This window comes from Lactuca virosa, chromosome 4, assembly GCF_052849685.1.
Source record: "Lactuca virosa cultivar CGN04683 chromosome 4, Lactuca_virosa_CGN04683_v6, whole genome shotgun sequence".
Lineage (NCBI taxonomy): Eukaryota > Viridiplantae > Streptophyta > Magnoliopsida > Asterales > Asteraceae > Lactuca > Lactuca virosa.
The window spans coordinates 144764656-144781752 of NC_136429.1; positions in this window are offsets into that span (position 1 = coordinate 144764656).

The window sequence follows — 17097 nt, forward strand, 5'->3', positions numbered from 1 at the left end:
ATTTTACATCCATACTGGGTACTGTAAAATCCTTCGCATGTTGCGCATTAAATGCTTACGCCATCACAAGACATCTTGCTTGCTTTGATTAGATTTCATGTATTAAATGCTTTAACCGGTCCCTCTGATTATTTATCGGGTAATCCTGATTATTCTTGTCGAAACTTCCTTACATGCTTTCCCTTTGAATTTACCATCACTGTGATTGGTATGGGTGATGACATGTCTGCAGTGGCGTCCGAAGTGTACGACTGCATGTTGGAGCGGTATAGTCACGAATATCACCTTTTTGCTATACTTGGTTTCCTAGTTCCGTCTTCATCTTCGTCTGTTCTTGATTCCCCTCCTGGTAAGGTTGGTTTTTATCTTCGACATCTTGTATGTGGGTTCCCCCGTCTCGCTTCTTCTTAGAAGTTCTTTGTTATTACAAAGTCCATCTTGTCCAACTATGTCCGAATGCAGTATCAAAGATTGTTACTTTCGAAGTTTTTTCCTTTGTTCATAAGATACCACTTGATGTCTCCTTGTTTTGTTATTTTTATCGCTTGAAGAAGTATGGTGACTAGTTTTCTGTTAGTAGTCGTCACTTTCCTCTAGCTCCAGATTTAACTCATTCGAATGGGAACTGGAAAAGTAGGTTTTACTGAGTGGACATACATAGCTTGTGTTCTCCATTTGTCCCATGTTATATTTCACTCGGTGATGACTTGGTGTCTTTGTCTTTCGATCTTCTTGGATTTGTTCCTTTAATTTCGCATTTTTGTGTAAAGAGGGTGTTTTTCTCGGAAGTTGTACTTTCCATGTGTCATGTGAGCCCATGCTGGAAAGCCCGCTGTCAACTACCAACATCATACAAGTTTGTCTAACCTTTTTAATCGATTTAGCATTAGTTCCTTTGTCTTTTCTTTCCCCAGTTGTGGGTAATCTCCTGATATAAATGCTACCTCCTGGTTTTTTCTCCTTACTAATTTATTATTGCAGATGGGAGTAAATGCTCCTTCCAGCTGACATCTTATTTGGCCGGTGATATCTCACCCGAGTCCCTTATGGTGGATGACGTGGTTCCTGACCAAAATGTGGACCATATGAATGTGACACCCGAATCGCCCCTTATGCTCCAAGGTTTTGGGCCGAACGGTTTCTCTATCGATCAGTTGTTGGACGTATCTTTACATATGATTGGTTCAGTGCATGTCGGTTCTTCTAGCTCTGCGGGGGTTGTGCCCCTATGAAGTGTTTCTTCTAGCCGAAAACGTAGGGGGGGGGGGGCTTTCGCCTGATGAATTTGTACAGTTTCTCCAGGAGATTTCCCATGTAAGCCCACGACGCGTCTCTCCCTTGTCCTTTGGTCATGTGGCCCCCAAACTAGTTGGTATGTAAATAGTTTGGTGTGTGTTACATATTTACATATATGTTGTGTTTTGTTCATGATTATTTTGTTATGTTAATGTCGTTTTCCCAACGTTGTAGGCGGGTGTCCTTGTGTGTGTTGTTTGAGGAAGAGTTGTACGAAGCATGCCGGTTTATAGCTCGTGCTGAAAAAATTATCCCCACTGCACTCGGGCGAGATCTCAAATTTTTTGATGGGTTGTTAAACTTGCGAGACCGGTTTTTAGCCGCGGAGGTGAATGTACGTGTTACCGAAGGCATGAAGCTTGCAAGCGAGGAAATGCTGGTGAAAGATGGAAAGATGTATGCTCGTGCAGGTGAAGTATGAAATTTGTCTCCATGAGAATGGTGTGTTGTGTTCTCAACTTCTCAACAAGTCTTGATAGAGTGGGTTATGTGTGTCGGTTATGCTCTTGTTTTTGTAGGCAAGCGTGAACTTGGTGTTTTGCTAGTGTGCCTAACACACTCTGATTTTGTGGATGGTCTGTTTTGGTACATTGATTTTTGTTGGTGGGGATTGTTTTGTTGTTGGAATCGTTGATTTTCTAATGAATTTAGGTAGTTGGAAATTGATTTATGCGTCTGGTAACACATTTTCTCCGTCCGACAAATGTTAGGTAGATATATGGGTTGATACTAGGTGTCATGAACAACTAATATGTTTCTTGGGTATTTGATGTGTAATGGATATATTGGTGTAGTCGGCGGACCAAGCTATCCATATTGAAGAATAAGTGTATTCTTGGGCTACGCGGGTAGCCTTTTGGTCGATTAGTGATACTCGATGTATACATAAGTGTAGTCGGCGGACCGAACTACATTCTTTTGAAGAATAAGTGTATTCTTGGGATAAGCGGGTAGCCTTTTTGTCGAGTAGTGATACTTGATGTATATATAAGTGGAGTCGATGGACCGAACTACATGCTTTGAAGAATAAGTGTATTCTTGGGCTAAGCAGGTAGCCTTTTTTTCGAGTAGTGATACTCGATATATACATCAGTGTAGTCGGCGGACCAAACTATATGATTCGAAGAATAAGTGTATTGTTAGGCTAAGTAGGTAGCCTTTTTGTCGAGTAGTGATACTCGATGTATACATAAGTGTAGTCGGCGGACCGAGCTACATGTTTTGAAGAATAAGTGTATTCTTAGGCTAAGCGGGTAGCCTTTTTGTCGAGTAGTGATATTCGATGTATACATAAGTGTAGTCGGTAGACAGAACTACATGCTTTGAAGAATAAGTGTATTTTTGGGCTAAGCGGGTAGCCTTTTTGTTGAGTAGTGATACTCGATGTATACATAAGTGTAGTCGGCGGACCGAGCTACATGTTTTGAAGAATAAGTGTATTCTTGGGCTAAGCTAGTAGCCTTTTTGTCGAGTAGTGATAGTCGATGTATACATAAGTGTAGTCGGCGAACAAAACTACATGCTTTGAAGAATAAGTGTATTCTTAGGCTAAGCGGGTAGCCTTTTTGTCGAGTAATGATGCTCGATGTATACATAAGTGTAGTCGGCGGACCAAACTACATGCTTGGAAGAATAAGTGTATTCTTGGGCTAAGCGGGTAGCATTTTTGTCGAGTGGTGATACTCGATGTATACATAAGTGTAGTCGGCGGACCGACCTACATGTTTTTAAGAATAAGTGTATTCTTGGGCAAAGCGGGTAGCCAATTTTTTATATTTGTCATAATGCAACCGGTCTTGCCGCAATCTGTGATGTTGTCGACATGATACAAATAGGGTCAAATGATAATATTTTCTTCTTCTGCCGTTCTCGTGCCAATTATTGTACCAAACCTTTTGTAGTCAAACATAGTACTTCCGAAGGTTTTTGACATGCCACGTTCGTGGTATTATCTCTCCCTCCATTGTCTTTAGGACTTATGATCGGTCTATGTTTGCTTCGTTTATTATGTATCGGCCTTCCAATGACCGGCGTAGGTTTCCGTGTGGCTCTTGCCTACTAGCTTCATTGTTTCGTAATACCTTCTCTCCTACTTTGAAACAACGACATTTGACCCACTGGCTATAATAACTGTCCATTTGCTTTTTAAAATTTTCCTGTCGTATTGCTGCTATCTATCTTCGCTCCATGGAAACATCCACATTTTTTCTTATGTTGTCATCATTACTATCTTTTGTGACAGGCTCTACAGGGGGTTTGGATGCTTGATGATGTAACGGCCTTGGAAGCATTCCAGAGAACACAATCACGGAAGAACCGTTAGAGGACGACCGGGTGCTCTCCCGGGATGTCACTCCGACGATCAAGTTAGTTTTCTCAGATAGAGAATTAGGGTAAATTCAGTGAGAGAGAAGATGGATCCCTTCTTTGAGGCGGAATAGATCCTTTTATACCTGTTACTAATGGATCATGGGGACCTCGTCCAATGAGTGTGATACGTGGCCTCCTCTAACTGGGAGAATTATGCCCATGTTAACTAATTGCCTGGTGACATCAGTTTTGGGCGTCACCAAGGCTTCTTGTCATGTCCTCATTGGTCGTGAGTGAATGAGAAGATCACGGGGTATTTTCATCCCTTGTGGAGGGAAGAGAACTGTTGCCTCGGTTTTGTATTACTTGGGCCAAGGTCGGGCCTTGGCCAAGGTTCCGAAGAGATAACGTTTCCTTTGTACTTTCGTTACATTTAACGTGACCGTTCATGGTAACTTAACAAGTCCTTTAGGCCATTACACTCTTGTGTTCGTGACGTAGTGGAGTTGTTCTGGCCTACTCACAGAAACGTGGTGGGCAACTACTGGCAGCTTGTGTAGTTGGCAGGGCGAAATCGCCGTTTTTCGGCGGTTTCATCATGAAAACGGTTCGCTGCCCCATTGATGGCATTAAGACCCTCATTCCTCCTGGCGTTTCCTCATTACCTTCTACTTGTTTCTCTTTACCTTCTCGTTCTTGAGAAAAACCCTTTCAACCTTTCCTTCATATTTTTTTCATGGCTACTGCTCGCGCTTTAGAGAGATCTTATCACTAAAGATTGGGAGTCTTTCGTGTTCCGATTCGGGTTCGTTCCCGAACACAGAGTGCAAATCCCCCTACTCGATGCATCAATTTACAGTCCTCCTGAGGGCAAATTCAGAATTCCAATCGCCTTGTTCTAGGCATGTCTGTGCTTTCCTACCACGAATTTCTTCAACCTGATCATCTAGGAATGCGGGTTTTCAGGGAGAGAGTTGACCCCTATCGCTATAAACAAGATAGTGGGTTTCGAACTCCTCATTCGTGCCCTAGGCCGCCTACCGACTGTTCCAGCTTTCAAGCACTTCTTCAATGCCTCTACTCAGTCGGGGACTCGAACCTTTTCCCACCGACGGGGAGTCCCTACTCTTATCCATGATAAGAAGTCAAAGAAAAACTGGCAGGAGAAGTTCTTGTGGGTGAACAGCAATCTCGTGGTGCTCAGTTACCCGAGGGCTAAGGTGTACGTCGACCGTGCTCCCACACTGTTTGGTGCTGACCAAGAACCGACTGATGTCTTAGAGAAGATCAGCATCAACGGTGACGATTGGCTTGACTGCTTCTTGGCCGCCGATGGAATGAGCGCCGCTTGGAGGGCTCGCGGGAAGATGCCTGAGTTCTTCGTTGAGAAAGAGGGTATCTCTCTTGCTCCTCCTCCCCCCTTCTTTTGTTTTGTTGTCAGGTGTGGAGGAAGTTGTTTCTTTAGAGAAAGCTCTCCAGGGTCTGTTCGACGGTGAGCTTCAGTGTCGTGACATTGATCTTGTGGAGGCTCTTCCACCCATGTTTATGGTCAAGGAATCGGGGCCACTGTCGGTTCCGACTTTGTCGCTGGCGCCGACGAGGATTTGGAGCTTCAAGATGTTGTTGTCACCGGCACTTCTCAGAATGATCCTACGCCTTCAGGATTGCCGAAGAGTCTTCGCCGTGTCAAGAGGCGTTTTGCTCTCTTGGAAGCCTCTTCCGGTGGTCAATCTGAGACGGCAGCACCGAGCCCCCCCTTTGTAAGAAATGTAATATGAGTTTCTTACTAGAGGGAACCAAGAGTTCCAACCGTGCCCTCGATGAAAGTCCTCCGAAACTATTGGAGGGGGCACAAACCAGGGCAATTGAACCGCCTTGTCATACAGGAGAAGGAAGCACCAAGAAGACCAGGCTTGTTTCTACCATTGAAAGGGCTAAGGCGAAGACCGGGTCTTCGCCTTCCTAGTGCCTCGGATCGACTTCTTTTGGTAAAGCCACTATTGTCCCCCTTATTGCAGGTTCTCATTCGGATGCCTACAAGCCTGCTTGGAGGCTAACTTCCCAAGACCTTGTCTCCGATCACGACACCGCTCTCGAGTGGTGTTAGCATGCTTTTCCTCCTGCTACCACTGAGGCCCTATCTGTCCTGTCAGACGAGCATATGGCTGACGGCTTGCGTTACGTCGCCGCCTAAGTGTCATCTTACTTGGTCACAGCCGTTGAACGCATTTGCGATATGGAGACCCTCCAGTCTGCAGTAGGAGATCTGTTTCAAATACCGGTGGTGATATGGAGACCCTCCAGGATGTTCGCGAGGCTTGTGAAGCCCTTGGGTTTGAGAAGGGGAGGCAACTGAGTGGTTTCTCCACATCTTCCGATAAATTCGAAGCCCCGGGTTCTAGCCAAGTGGCGAGCATGGCCAAGGAGGTCGACACTGCCCTTACATCCTTTGCCGAGACAGATTTTGTCGGCCTCTTCCATTTAGGGGAGTTATATTATGATGGCTTCCGTCGGTTTTGTGGCAACCTGAGCCCGGGAGGTTCTTCCTCAGACTCTGAGGGCTAATTTGTGTTTGCCCCTTTTGTTCGTTCTGTAATGTAGCTGCTTTTCTATGTACTATGTGTATAGTGTAAAACACTAGTTGTTAATAACCATAAACTGTGTTTTCTGTTTTGTATTTGGCATGGAAGTGTTCTCTTTCCCTCTTTTTTTGTATGTATGTACATGCTTTGAATTGTCCTATGGTATCTCTAAGGACAGGTTATTCTACTGTAATTCGTTTTTGCACATTCCCTTGTTCTAGGGTTTATGTTAATCTGATAATATGTGCTTCAGATGTCGCATAGCTGCTACTACTGAGCTATGTTACTCTGACTTGTATGTTCAATTAGGCTTATGATATTAAGCCGTGAAATTGTAGTTAATGTTGTTGACTATGATGTATGGTGTAGCTACCAATACATTGGCTGAGATCGTTATCTCAAGACCTTTGTTGATCAATTCTCATGGGGAAAGGTTATGAATCTTTTACAACCCCTCGTTATGTGCCATTTACACATTCTCAACTCTAAGATGTTAATGGCATATTGTATGTAAAGATTATGACTCTTTTAAGACCTACGACTGCATTCTTGCATAGATTTTGCTCAATTAGCGTAGGTGATCAGTCGTTGTTGCTACTTGGAAAATATGCACAACCTCTATACTTTATGTTTGTGCAATACATAATTTTGGAAAGTTTTTTCAGAATGCAAATTATATTATTTCTGGAAGGAAAAAAGAAAGACATGAGACAATAGACTCTGAATGTCTAAGTGTCAGGGCATGTGCCCGGTCTTCTCTTTGGCGCCTAAAGTATGGCTATCCTATGCGGAGTTGGGCCATACTTCTTGTTTGGCGGTGATGTCTTTTCTACACATGATGTAGGTAGGTCTTCATAGGTTGGGGCTTCCTCTTATTTCTCCTAGTGGGAACCGGCGTGGGGGAGTTATGTTTCGTTTCTCGTTCCCTGGGGGTGCTGTCGCCTGTCTTTCTTTGCGACCCGATGTGTGTTGCAACCATGGGAAGCTCCTCCCCTTGGACGGGTGAGAGTACCTCCTGTGTGTTTCTGCGCACCTATCCTCCTTGCATTTCCCGCTGTCACTGGAGATGTTGTTTTGCTTACCGGGGGCCCTTGCTGGCGCTCTTCTACAGGAAAACCTGTGTGTTAAAAAGAACAACATTCCACCTCCATTTTTGTTGTTTCTTGCACTTGCGCCCTCTATTCTGGGTAGCGTTGGTTCATGTACAACATCGGCTAAGATTTGCTTTGGAACCCGAATTGTTCTTTTATTGGGCATTGCGTGGTTGTCAATTATGGGCCAGGAAGGTGCCTTTGCTCCTTGTGTCGGCGTTAGTTCCCTCCTGTTGGAGAGATGTTGTGAGTCGACTGAACATATCTCGCCGTCTTTTCCTGGTCTCGTGGACCGGCACTTGTGCCACGGCAGATCTCTTTTGTTGGCCCTCTCTTTTTTGGCGACCTTCGTTTTGACGCGATTGGGTTTCTTGCTTTGCTCCTCATTGAGCATCACGCCCAATTGCCGGCTTGGTCGCTACTACCGTTGCTGACCCTTCACTCGTGCTGAATTTGAGAACACCGTGGAGAGTAGATGGAATTGCTTGCAATTGGAAAAGCACAGGTCGACCTAAGAGAATGTTGTGCTCTTCCAGGCGATCGACAACCGAGAATTCGAGCACCCTTGTTATCTCCTTTGCCCCGTCATGACTAACCAATGTGAACAGGAGTCTGACTGTTCACGTTGGCCAAATGCGGTGACCAGTGAAGCCAACTAGCGGGCCCTGGTGCGGTGGCTGGAGGTACTCTTTCCATTCGATTAGCAGTTACCGAAGGCAGTGCTCGTAGATCACGTTGACTTTGCTTCCGTTGTAGATGTAAAATTGTTCTACACGGTGTTGACTAACAAATTTGGTGATGTGCAATGGATCTTTAGGGTCCCAATGTTCTGGCATGGGGTCATTTACTGAGAATGCTATGTTGAGGATGTTTTGGTGGTATGGCCATGTATCTGTATATCGATGTTGGTGATTGCTGCATGGGCGGGGCCCGATGATGGTAAGTATCTCTGCCCTTTTTCGCGGTCTTTTCCTCCATCCTTTTGAATTTTGGGCTAGTGTTTATCCTCGTCGAATTTTGCCCTGAGGTCTTTTGCTATATCAACTATGTTTCCAACTAGTTGTTTCTCATCAATCTCCCTATTCAGCATTGTACACTCGTTGGTATCGTGAGTTTTGCTTTTATGATACTCACAGAACTTGGGCTTGTCTTTGTTCTACTTGGTTGGTGCCTTATTGATTGCATGAACATCGGTATGACCGCTTTTGCTACCCTCCATGTTGAACGGTCTATACCTGCTAGACATGTGCCAGGAGTGACGATTGTGTCGCTGCTGGTCGCCATCTTCCCTTCCTTGCTGGGCCGAGATTGGTCGCGACACCGCCTCCTCCTGCCTGGCATATGTTGTTGGATTAGGTGTCGAAGCCCATAACTATATTTTGAATGTACTTGACCGAGTTGTAGCATGGTCCTTTTGGGTTTCCTTCACCAGAGCAACTTGACTAGATGAATAATGGAGAAAGAGGTTATTATGGTTTATTAATATATTATTTAAATAATATATTAAAAGAGAAATCATATTATTTAATTAATATTGGTCAAGAATTAATTTAGAATTAATTTTGTAGTCAAAAGATATTAATTGAACTAAGGGGACTGGAGTTGTAATTATAAGATAATTGCATAATGGGCTGAGGAACCCTTTGGAAGGGATTGGACGAAATCTTATGGGAGCCCATAAGGATTTCGTCCAAGGGGCTTGGTTCTGGAAGATTCTTGTGGGCTTCTTAGAGCGTAAGCAACCGGATGAGGTCTTTGACTGAAACCCTAATACATATATAAAGAACCCTAGGCTTCACAATTTTGGCTACCACTTGAACCCTAGAAATCATAGAGCCGATTTTGAGCCTTCCCCATCTCTCTCCAAGATCATCCAATTGCTTTGGTGTTTGTGATTCATTAGAGGCATCGCATTTGAGGTGCTTGGTTCTCAAAAGCTCAAGATCATATAGCTTCAATTGAAAGGTAACATTCTTATTCTTATTTATGTTGATTTCGATTTTTATAGTATGCTAGATTAGGGTTTGCATGTCTTGGACAATTATTGCATGTACAATTAGAAAAACTAGATCCAAGCATTAGGGTTTTAATATGCACCATAGGATTGATGTAATGCTCATAACCCAATAATGGTATCAGAGACTAGATCGTTTTTCTTTGTATTTGATATATTGCTAATTTGTTTAATGCTTGAAAATCGAAAAATTTGTGCCTCTGACTGATGAACTCGTCGAGTTACCTGATGAACTCGACAAGTCAGGTGAACTCGACGAGTCTAATTAGTGACTCGACGAGTCGGGTCGTCTGGTGGTTGATTTTTCGGGTTTTTGACTGAAGCTGAATTAGGATAATTACCAAAAACGTTTTTGACTGATAAAATCCGATTTTTTCAATAAGGTATTGATTATCCTAATGCAATTCCAAGATAATTGTCATAAATAAGATAAAATCCGATTATTTGTATTTTGATTTGAATTATCTTGTCAAGTAAATAGATTAGGTCAAATTATGTGATAAAGATTAATAATATGATTAATTAATTATTTTTCAAATTTGATCTAAAAGATGTTTTGAAAAGTTTCAAAACTTTCCCTCATGTTTTGGAATTTAAATTTCTGATTAATAGTTTTAATTTTGAAATATTTAAAAATTCTAAACCCTAGAGTTTTAAAAGTTAAAATTCAACCCTTATACTATTATAATATTAAAAGATTAGTAATATATATATATATATATATATATATATATATATATATATATATATATATATATAAGATAAAGCTAGTCTTATCGTTAGTAGGCCTCATTCACGAAGCCGATTTATAAGGGGGGTATAAGATTGCTGCCTATAAAATGGCAGTTTAATGGGTGTCCACTCTCACCCACCGCTTCCATGATTGGTGGATGGTCGTTAGCCGAACGGGTAGGATAGGGCAACCAGTTCCTCATTAATAAGTATAATGATTATATAAAGTAACTAAATGTTTTTATAAATTCCCAATCTTAGTTACTTTAGGAAAAATGTGAAAATGTATGCTATTCCATGAAAGTACACTTTGCACCTTGCCAAGTCGTTAGTGGAGTGTGTGTGGTTAACCGGCACACAAATTTGGTACTAGCAAAGGTGGCAAAGGGTGGCTTGATGTTTATCATAGATTGATGGAGCATGCATGGCTAACCATCACATCAATTTGGTGGTAAATGACATTGAGAGTGGCAAGTACATTTGCATGGTTATTCACACCTTGTTTGTGATCCTCGGTATCCCAGTCACAAACTTGAAGGGCGTAATCGAGATTTAAACATGCCATTGAAAAGTTCAATGAATCTCAAAAGAGTCTACGAATTTCAATTCATTTTAAAGTTAAGTCCTTTTCGTTTTTCATGGTGGAAATTAGTAAATCGTCATTTACCTACCTTCATATTATTTGCAATTAGATTACGATATCCCTCTTCTGAATTGTAAATAATTATGTTGGATCCTAACCCCAATTTCTCATTTGGGTGTTTAATTTGGGATTATTATCTAATCTAATCTTTGATCCTTTTCTATTTCAGATGTCTACTCAAAATAACAACGCTTCTGGCTCGACCCGTTCTGGCTCATTCTTACTCATGAACTTGTATGGGAGGGTGATATTTGATGGGACCAATTCCAATGATTAGATCCACAACATTCGCATGGTTACCCGCTACGAGGACAAATAGTATGTTCTCGACAAGGAGCTGAAAGAGGTCGACCTAAACACTGCTACTCTCGAGGAAATTGTTGCGTTCGAAACTCATGAAAGGGATGCAACGAAGGTACATTGCATCATGCTCGTAACAATAATCGTTGTACTCCAAAAGTCCTACGAGGACTACTATCCCTACGAGATGCACCAAGATTTGATGGAACGTTACCATCAAAGTGCTAGGCAGGAGAGGTACGAGATCATCGCCTCGATGATCACTACCAAATGAAGGACGGAGAGTCCGTTACAGCCCAGTTGCAGAAAATGCAAATGTTTGTGGAACGTCTGCTAAAGTTGAACGCGAACTTCAACGAGGAGCTGGCCATAGATATCATGCTACATTAGTTGCCTCCTTGTTACGACCAGTTTCGTATGACCTATCATATGAACAAGGAAGAGGTCACTCTGAGCAACCTTCAAGGCCTGCTAACTGCTAAGGACTGCTGAGAGTAGTCTGAAAGGCAAATATACTGCATCTACTCCTACTGTTTTTGCCCCTGTATTGGCTATTGGGCAAGGAAAGGGAAAGAAGAGGAAGGCTCCTTCTAAGAGACACAAGGGTAAACCCCATGATGGATCCTCTTCTAGTGGGACCAAAGCTGGTTCTGCTACCCCCTCTTCCAACCCTAAGGAAGTAGAGTGCTTCTACTGTCACGACAAAGGGCATTGGAAACGAAGTTTCCCGAAGTATTTGCAGGACATCAAGGATGGGAAGATAAAGCTGTTGAGAGAAAAACTTGAGACACACTTGAACAAACGTTAGAACAAGTATAGTTGCAGAATAGTTTATCTCAGAGGATTTAAAAGCTCAACAATAATAATAAGTTAACGAGTTAGATAATTAGAGAGTTAGTTGTGGAAATGTAAGGAAATATAAATGACAGCAGGTGTTATATCAAGTATACACATAAGTTGATTCTTAACAAGGAATGCATTCAGACCAAGTTAGTAAGTGAGATCAAACTTAGTGATTAAGTCACGAATGACTTGCTCCGACGAGAAATAATATTCAGTTATATTCAAGTGAACTTTGAGAGTAAGAAGGAGAGAGTATAAGATTCAAGATGCGTAATCAGATAGATGTAAGAGATGTAATTTATGTCATGGAAGTGTTTGAATAAGAAAGATTGAGCTTTATATATAGAGACTCAAGAATTACATTGGATCAATTCTCTAAGCGTAGCCATGCAAGGCATACTGGACAATAAAGAGTATTCTAATAAAGTAGATAAAAAGTTAAACTAAGAAAGCTAAAGCTGCTGATGATGATGACTTCGGATGGGGTTGCTGACCGAGTTGACTACAGATCTTCAATGATTGCGGTAGATCAAGTTAAAGTCGGTCACTTTTATGATTCAACAATTTCCCCCTAAGTGACCTCTTTAACTTCTCTTCAGTTATCAAGTTTTAGGAACATGATGATAATCCACCAAAACTTTCTGACATTCTCCAACCAGGTGATCCTCCTTAAAATTTCGAACTTGACTTTGGCAGTTGTGCGTTTTGACTTTTGAACTGTGGTTCGACAAATTTCAATTTGATTCCTTGTGAGACGATTCATGGCAGTCATAGGAATGAAGTATTTGGTTTCATTGAGCTTTCGCTTAAAGATGACTCCAAGATCAGGGAAGTTTTTTGCACCCAAAGATCTTTCTTGATAACCTTCAGTAAGCATCGGTGCATGATTAAGTGGTGGTGGATCGAACTTTTTGGCAAGGACAGGGTGAATATCTGCATCAATCTTTGCGAAGTCACAGACAGTTTCCCTTAGGAATGCGCTTGCCCTTTCAAATGCTATCTTCATCTTAGGATACTTCTCAGATTTGTTTTCGAACACCCTAGCTATCAGGAAGACTTCTTCTGGATTCATGCATGCGAAGTCAACTTGGGTGCGGACGTAGTCCTGATTCCTTCTTGTAAGAGTATACTGGATGAAGTCATCTTTCATGAATTTCCGGGGCTTAAAGTTCTTGACTGCGGATGGTCTATCATTAGACCATATTTTTTCTATGGAAGAAGGATGTTTGGCATAGAATCAATTGAGTCTTTCGAATTCCATGGGCAGTCTCTTGTGATCAGGTAGGCTGCGGTCAAACTGCTCAAATACAGTGAAGTATTTAGCATTTGGGGAGATTGGAACATCCCAGTAACCATCAGAAGGGGGTTCAGCAAAGGAAAGATAGGGTTTATAGTCGAATCCGTTTTCTCTCCAGATGAGTTCAGCAAATTTGGCTGCTTTCCAATCTGCTTTCTTCTGTTTCGTTGCGGTAGAGTCATTGGAATGTTCGGATGACATGTTGGATGCTAGATTCTTGAAGTGGGGAGGAGTCTCCGGTCGCTCAGGAGAAGTTTCTTGAATGATGTTCTGTTGCGGTGGAGACTGATGTTGCGGTGGTGTTTGATGACTTGGATTCTTGTGAGGAGATGGTTGCAGAGAGGGAAAATTTTCATTGATGACAGGGGGCTCCAATGTTGAGAGACGCTGTTTGAATGATGGTCTTCATCACTTCCCCCTCTTGAGGAATGCAAAACCGGAGCATCCTTAAGCCATTGCTTAAGACCATCGACTTTGGCACACACCTCCTGGAATTGAGCTTTGAGAGCATCAGCCAGTTGCTGATTGTCTGGGATGGCGGTGTTGAAGAGCAGTCAATGAATCTCATTGGTAAGTTGAAGAATCTCAGGACTATGAAAGTTTGAAGACATGGAGCGTTGAAGTCTGTTGATGGTAGATTGAAGAACCGAGATGGTGGACTCATAGGCAGTGTGAGTTTCACCTATCAGATTCTGTGAGTGAGTTGACTGGTCCGCAATGGCTGTTTGTAAATCTGCATTGATTGCGAATACCTCAGAGATGAGGCGCTCCGCAGCAGCCATAAACTGCTTATGATCAGCCTGGCGACTTGTATCTAGGGATCGAATTCTCATTTCAACTTTTAAAGAAATTCGCTCAGCAGCTAGGCGTTCACGAGTTTCCAGTCGTTCGATTCTTTCAATGAGTGATTGCGGTCCTGGTAAGTCTTCAGGTTGCGGTTGAGTGGGCTTAACCGCAGCAAGAATCTAATCTACTTTGGCTTGTAGACTCAGAAATTCTTTTCTAGACACAACGATCTTCTTTTTCTTCTTTTTCTCTTTCGGCTTGGAGATTGAGTGTTGAGAGCTACTCGAAGCATCTTCCTCATCAAAAATCATTAAATCGTCATCAGAAGGGTTAGGCTGATTTACCTCATTGAGATCAAAGTCATCGAATCCGAAGGTAGGAGCGGAGCTAATTTCTATTGCGGTGTCATCGTCTTGAGAATCTCTTACAGTTGGAGTTGGAGCTGGAGCTGGAGGGAGTTTAGATGTACCTTCACCACCACGAGTGGACTGAGCATTGCGGATTGTTTCAGCCAGTGTGGACATCCACTCTTCTACTTTCAGAATGGTGGCTACGGTATTGGCGTTATTGATGGCGTCCGCCCAATACTTGGCTACGGATTGAATCTCTTGTTGTTTTTGTTGAAGTTGCTTGATTTGCTGGTCCTTCCTTGCTGGAAATGCCCTATGGAAAGCGGCATATATCTTGATATCAGATTCAGAGACCGGATTGTAGTGTAACCATGAATCATTTGATTCGTCACCGTCAAATCCTTGGAATCGCACCGAGGTGTCCCTCGGGTCCACGGATCCTTGCACAATGATGCTCACCGTGCCTAAACCACCTGTAAAAGATGTAAGTAGAGTAGGATTTCCTGAGCTTCCTCGGTCTCCTTGACCCGTGGTCAAGTCTGGCCTAGGCTCAGTTCTGGCAAGGGCGGAAGAATTGCCCTGCGGTTGGGAAGGTGTTTGCAGTGTTTTGGTTACAGACAAAAGGATGGAGTTCAAATCCTCAGGAGAAAAGAAATGTAGACGGGAAGCCCTGGAGACCTTAAGGCGAGAACCAGTTCCATCCCCTTGGGAGTGAGCTGGGGGTGAGTTTCCACGTTCAGTTGAGTGGAATTCGATGGTGGTATTGAATGGGTCTGCGGCCACCCCAAGGACTACCGGAGCCTTTTGAGAGGCTGCGGCATCAGTCCAATCATGCATTTGTTCTTTGGGATTGGTCTTTCTTTTCTTGAGGATAGAGATGGGTTGTGCATCCTCATCAGAATCACTCATAGAGGGAGAGTGAGATCGATTTTCGGTTGATTCGTCATCTGAGGACACAGTTTGTTTGAGTTTCCGTTTCTTTGATGGTTCAGTTTGTTTAGGAGCATCTTTCTTCTTCTGGGTTCCATGTTTCTTGATGATGTTGCGGGGGCCTTGGTGGGCTGAGGCTAACTGCTTGCGTCTTTTTGATAAAGACAAGTTGGATAGAGTGGTGGAGGATGGGACTGCGGTACTAGCAGGGATGGTGAGTGCGGATGTGGCTTGTTTAGGTAGAGGCGGGGTAGGAAGGTATGGGTCAATACCTTTCGTAGCCTCTATATGGTCTGTGACATCAATGGTTTCAAGTCCAAGGGTAGACAGAATGTGGACTGGTAGCCGTGTAATGGGTCCAAAAACAGATTGATCCGTAGAGGGATTGTACCTTTTTAGATCTTTGGTGATGAAGAGGTTGACATCGTTGCCCATGCTAAGTCCTGCATCCACATGAAGATCTGAGACGAATAGAGACCAGAATCTAGCAAAGGTGAGCTCGGTAGGGTTTTCTCTTGGACTTTCCTTGGGAATGTACTGCAAGAATTCATCCCACAAGATCTGACCGTAGTTGACATCGTGGCCAGTGAAAATACTCCATACTAACTCTAACAGCTTGAGGCCCATGTTATCAGTGTCTCCGGTTCTGCCTGACAGGCTGCGGATCACAAAGTGGCAAACGAACTGCCACACCGCAGGCAACTGATTTTTCTTGAACTCGCCTATGCCTTTAACCTTCTTTTGGTAACCTATTTGGTAGAGTGCAGAAAGAATGTCTGCCATGCTTGGAGTGAAGACCTTGGTTGAAGGATGAACTAACAGGTTGATGGCATTGAGGAATTTTTCTTTGGTCAGAATAACCAAAGAATCGTTCACCAGATTCAGATGCACTTCTTGAAGATTTTCGAGGGGTCGATATGCAGAGAAGGCAAATTTGAAGAGGGTTGATAGAGGAACCACATCTGTGAAGGAGTCGAAGGGACCAAACAGTGGGTGATTGGACAGGAACTTGATCATCAACTTGATCGGAGCATTATCAGAGGAATGCTCTTCGAACACAACCCTTAAATTGCTTGAAGCAATTGATGGCATTTGGTTTCTTGAGGCAGAGTCTGAACCAGTTGGGTGTGCTGAGGCAGATGCCTTGGAATGTTTCTTCAAGATACCGGATTTCACCATTTTTGAGGAGTTGAAGAACTTGCAGGAAAACAGAGTGCAAGAAGATGAAGGAGAAGAAGTTCGTCGAGTTTTCAGAAAGCGTAAAACTTTCTTGGGGAAGAAGAAGGGGGTTTTATAGTGGCGGATTTGAAACAATTATTGTTTTTACCCTAAGTGAAATTGAATAAGGTAAAAACGTTTGGGTTGTTTTCTTTGACTAGGAAAGTAAATCTCAGCCACCGATAAGAAAAGGTTTAATTTTTTTTATTTGAGATTTTCCAAAAGGGGTTAGCATTTAATGAAATGTCAGTCCCTAAAACATCACGTCTGAAGAACGTGTGGTGAAGGGGGGGGGGGTTAATCCGTGTATAAAAGGGGAAGATGTAACGGATTTGACGTTTTGGGGTAATAGGAAGAGACAGTTTAAAAAGGGATTTTTTTATGGAAAACCGTTCTTTTTGTCATCATACCCAAAATAGGTCTGACACAAGGTTTATTCAAAAAGTGGAAATGAGACAGTGATATGGTACACAAGGAATGCTTTTTGAATATTTTTTTATTTAATGAAGGATCATTAAATAGCACATCACGTTTCAAGAATTTATGAAACCGTTGAGAAATTAATCAATGTGATTGCGGATGGATCTTTTGTCATTGCGGATGGATCTTTTGACATTGCGGATGGATGGTTAGATGAATGCAGTAGAAGAACTGAGGAGAACACTTGAACAAAAATTAGTAACAACAAACAATAAGGACCATTGA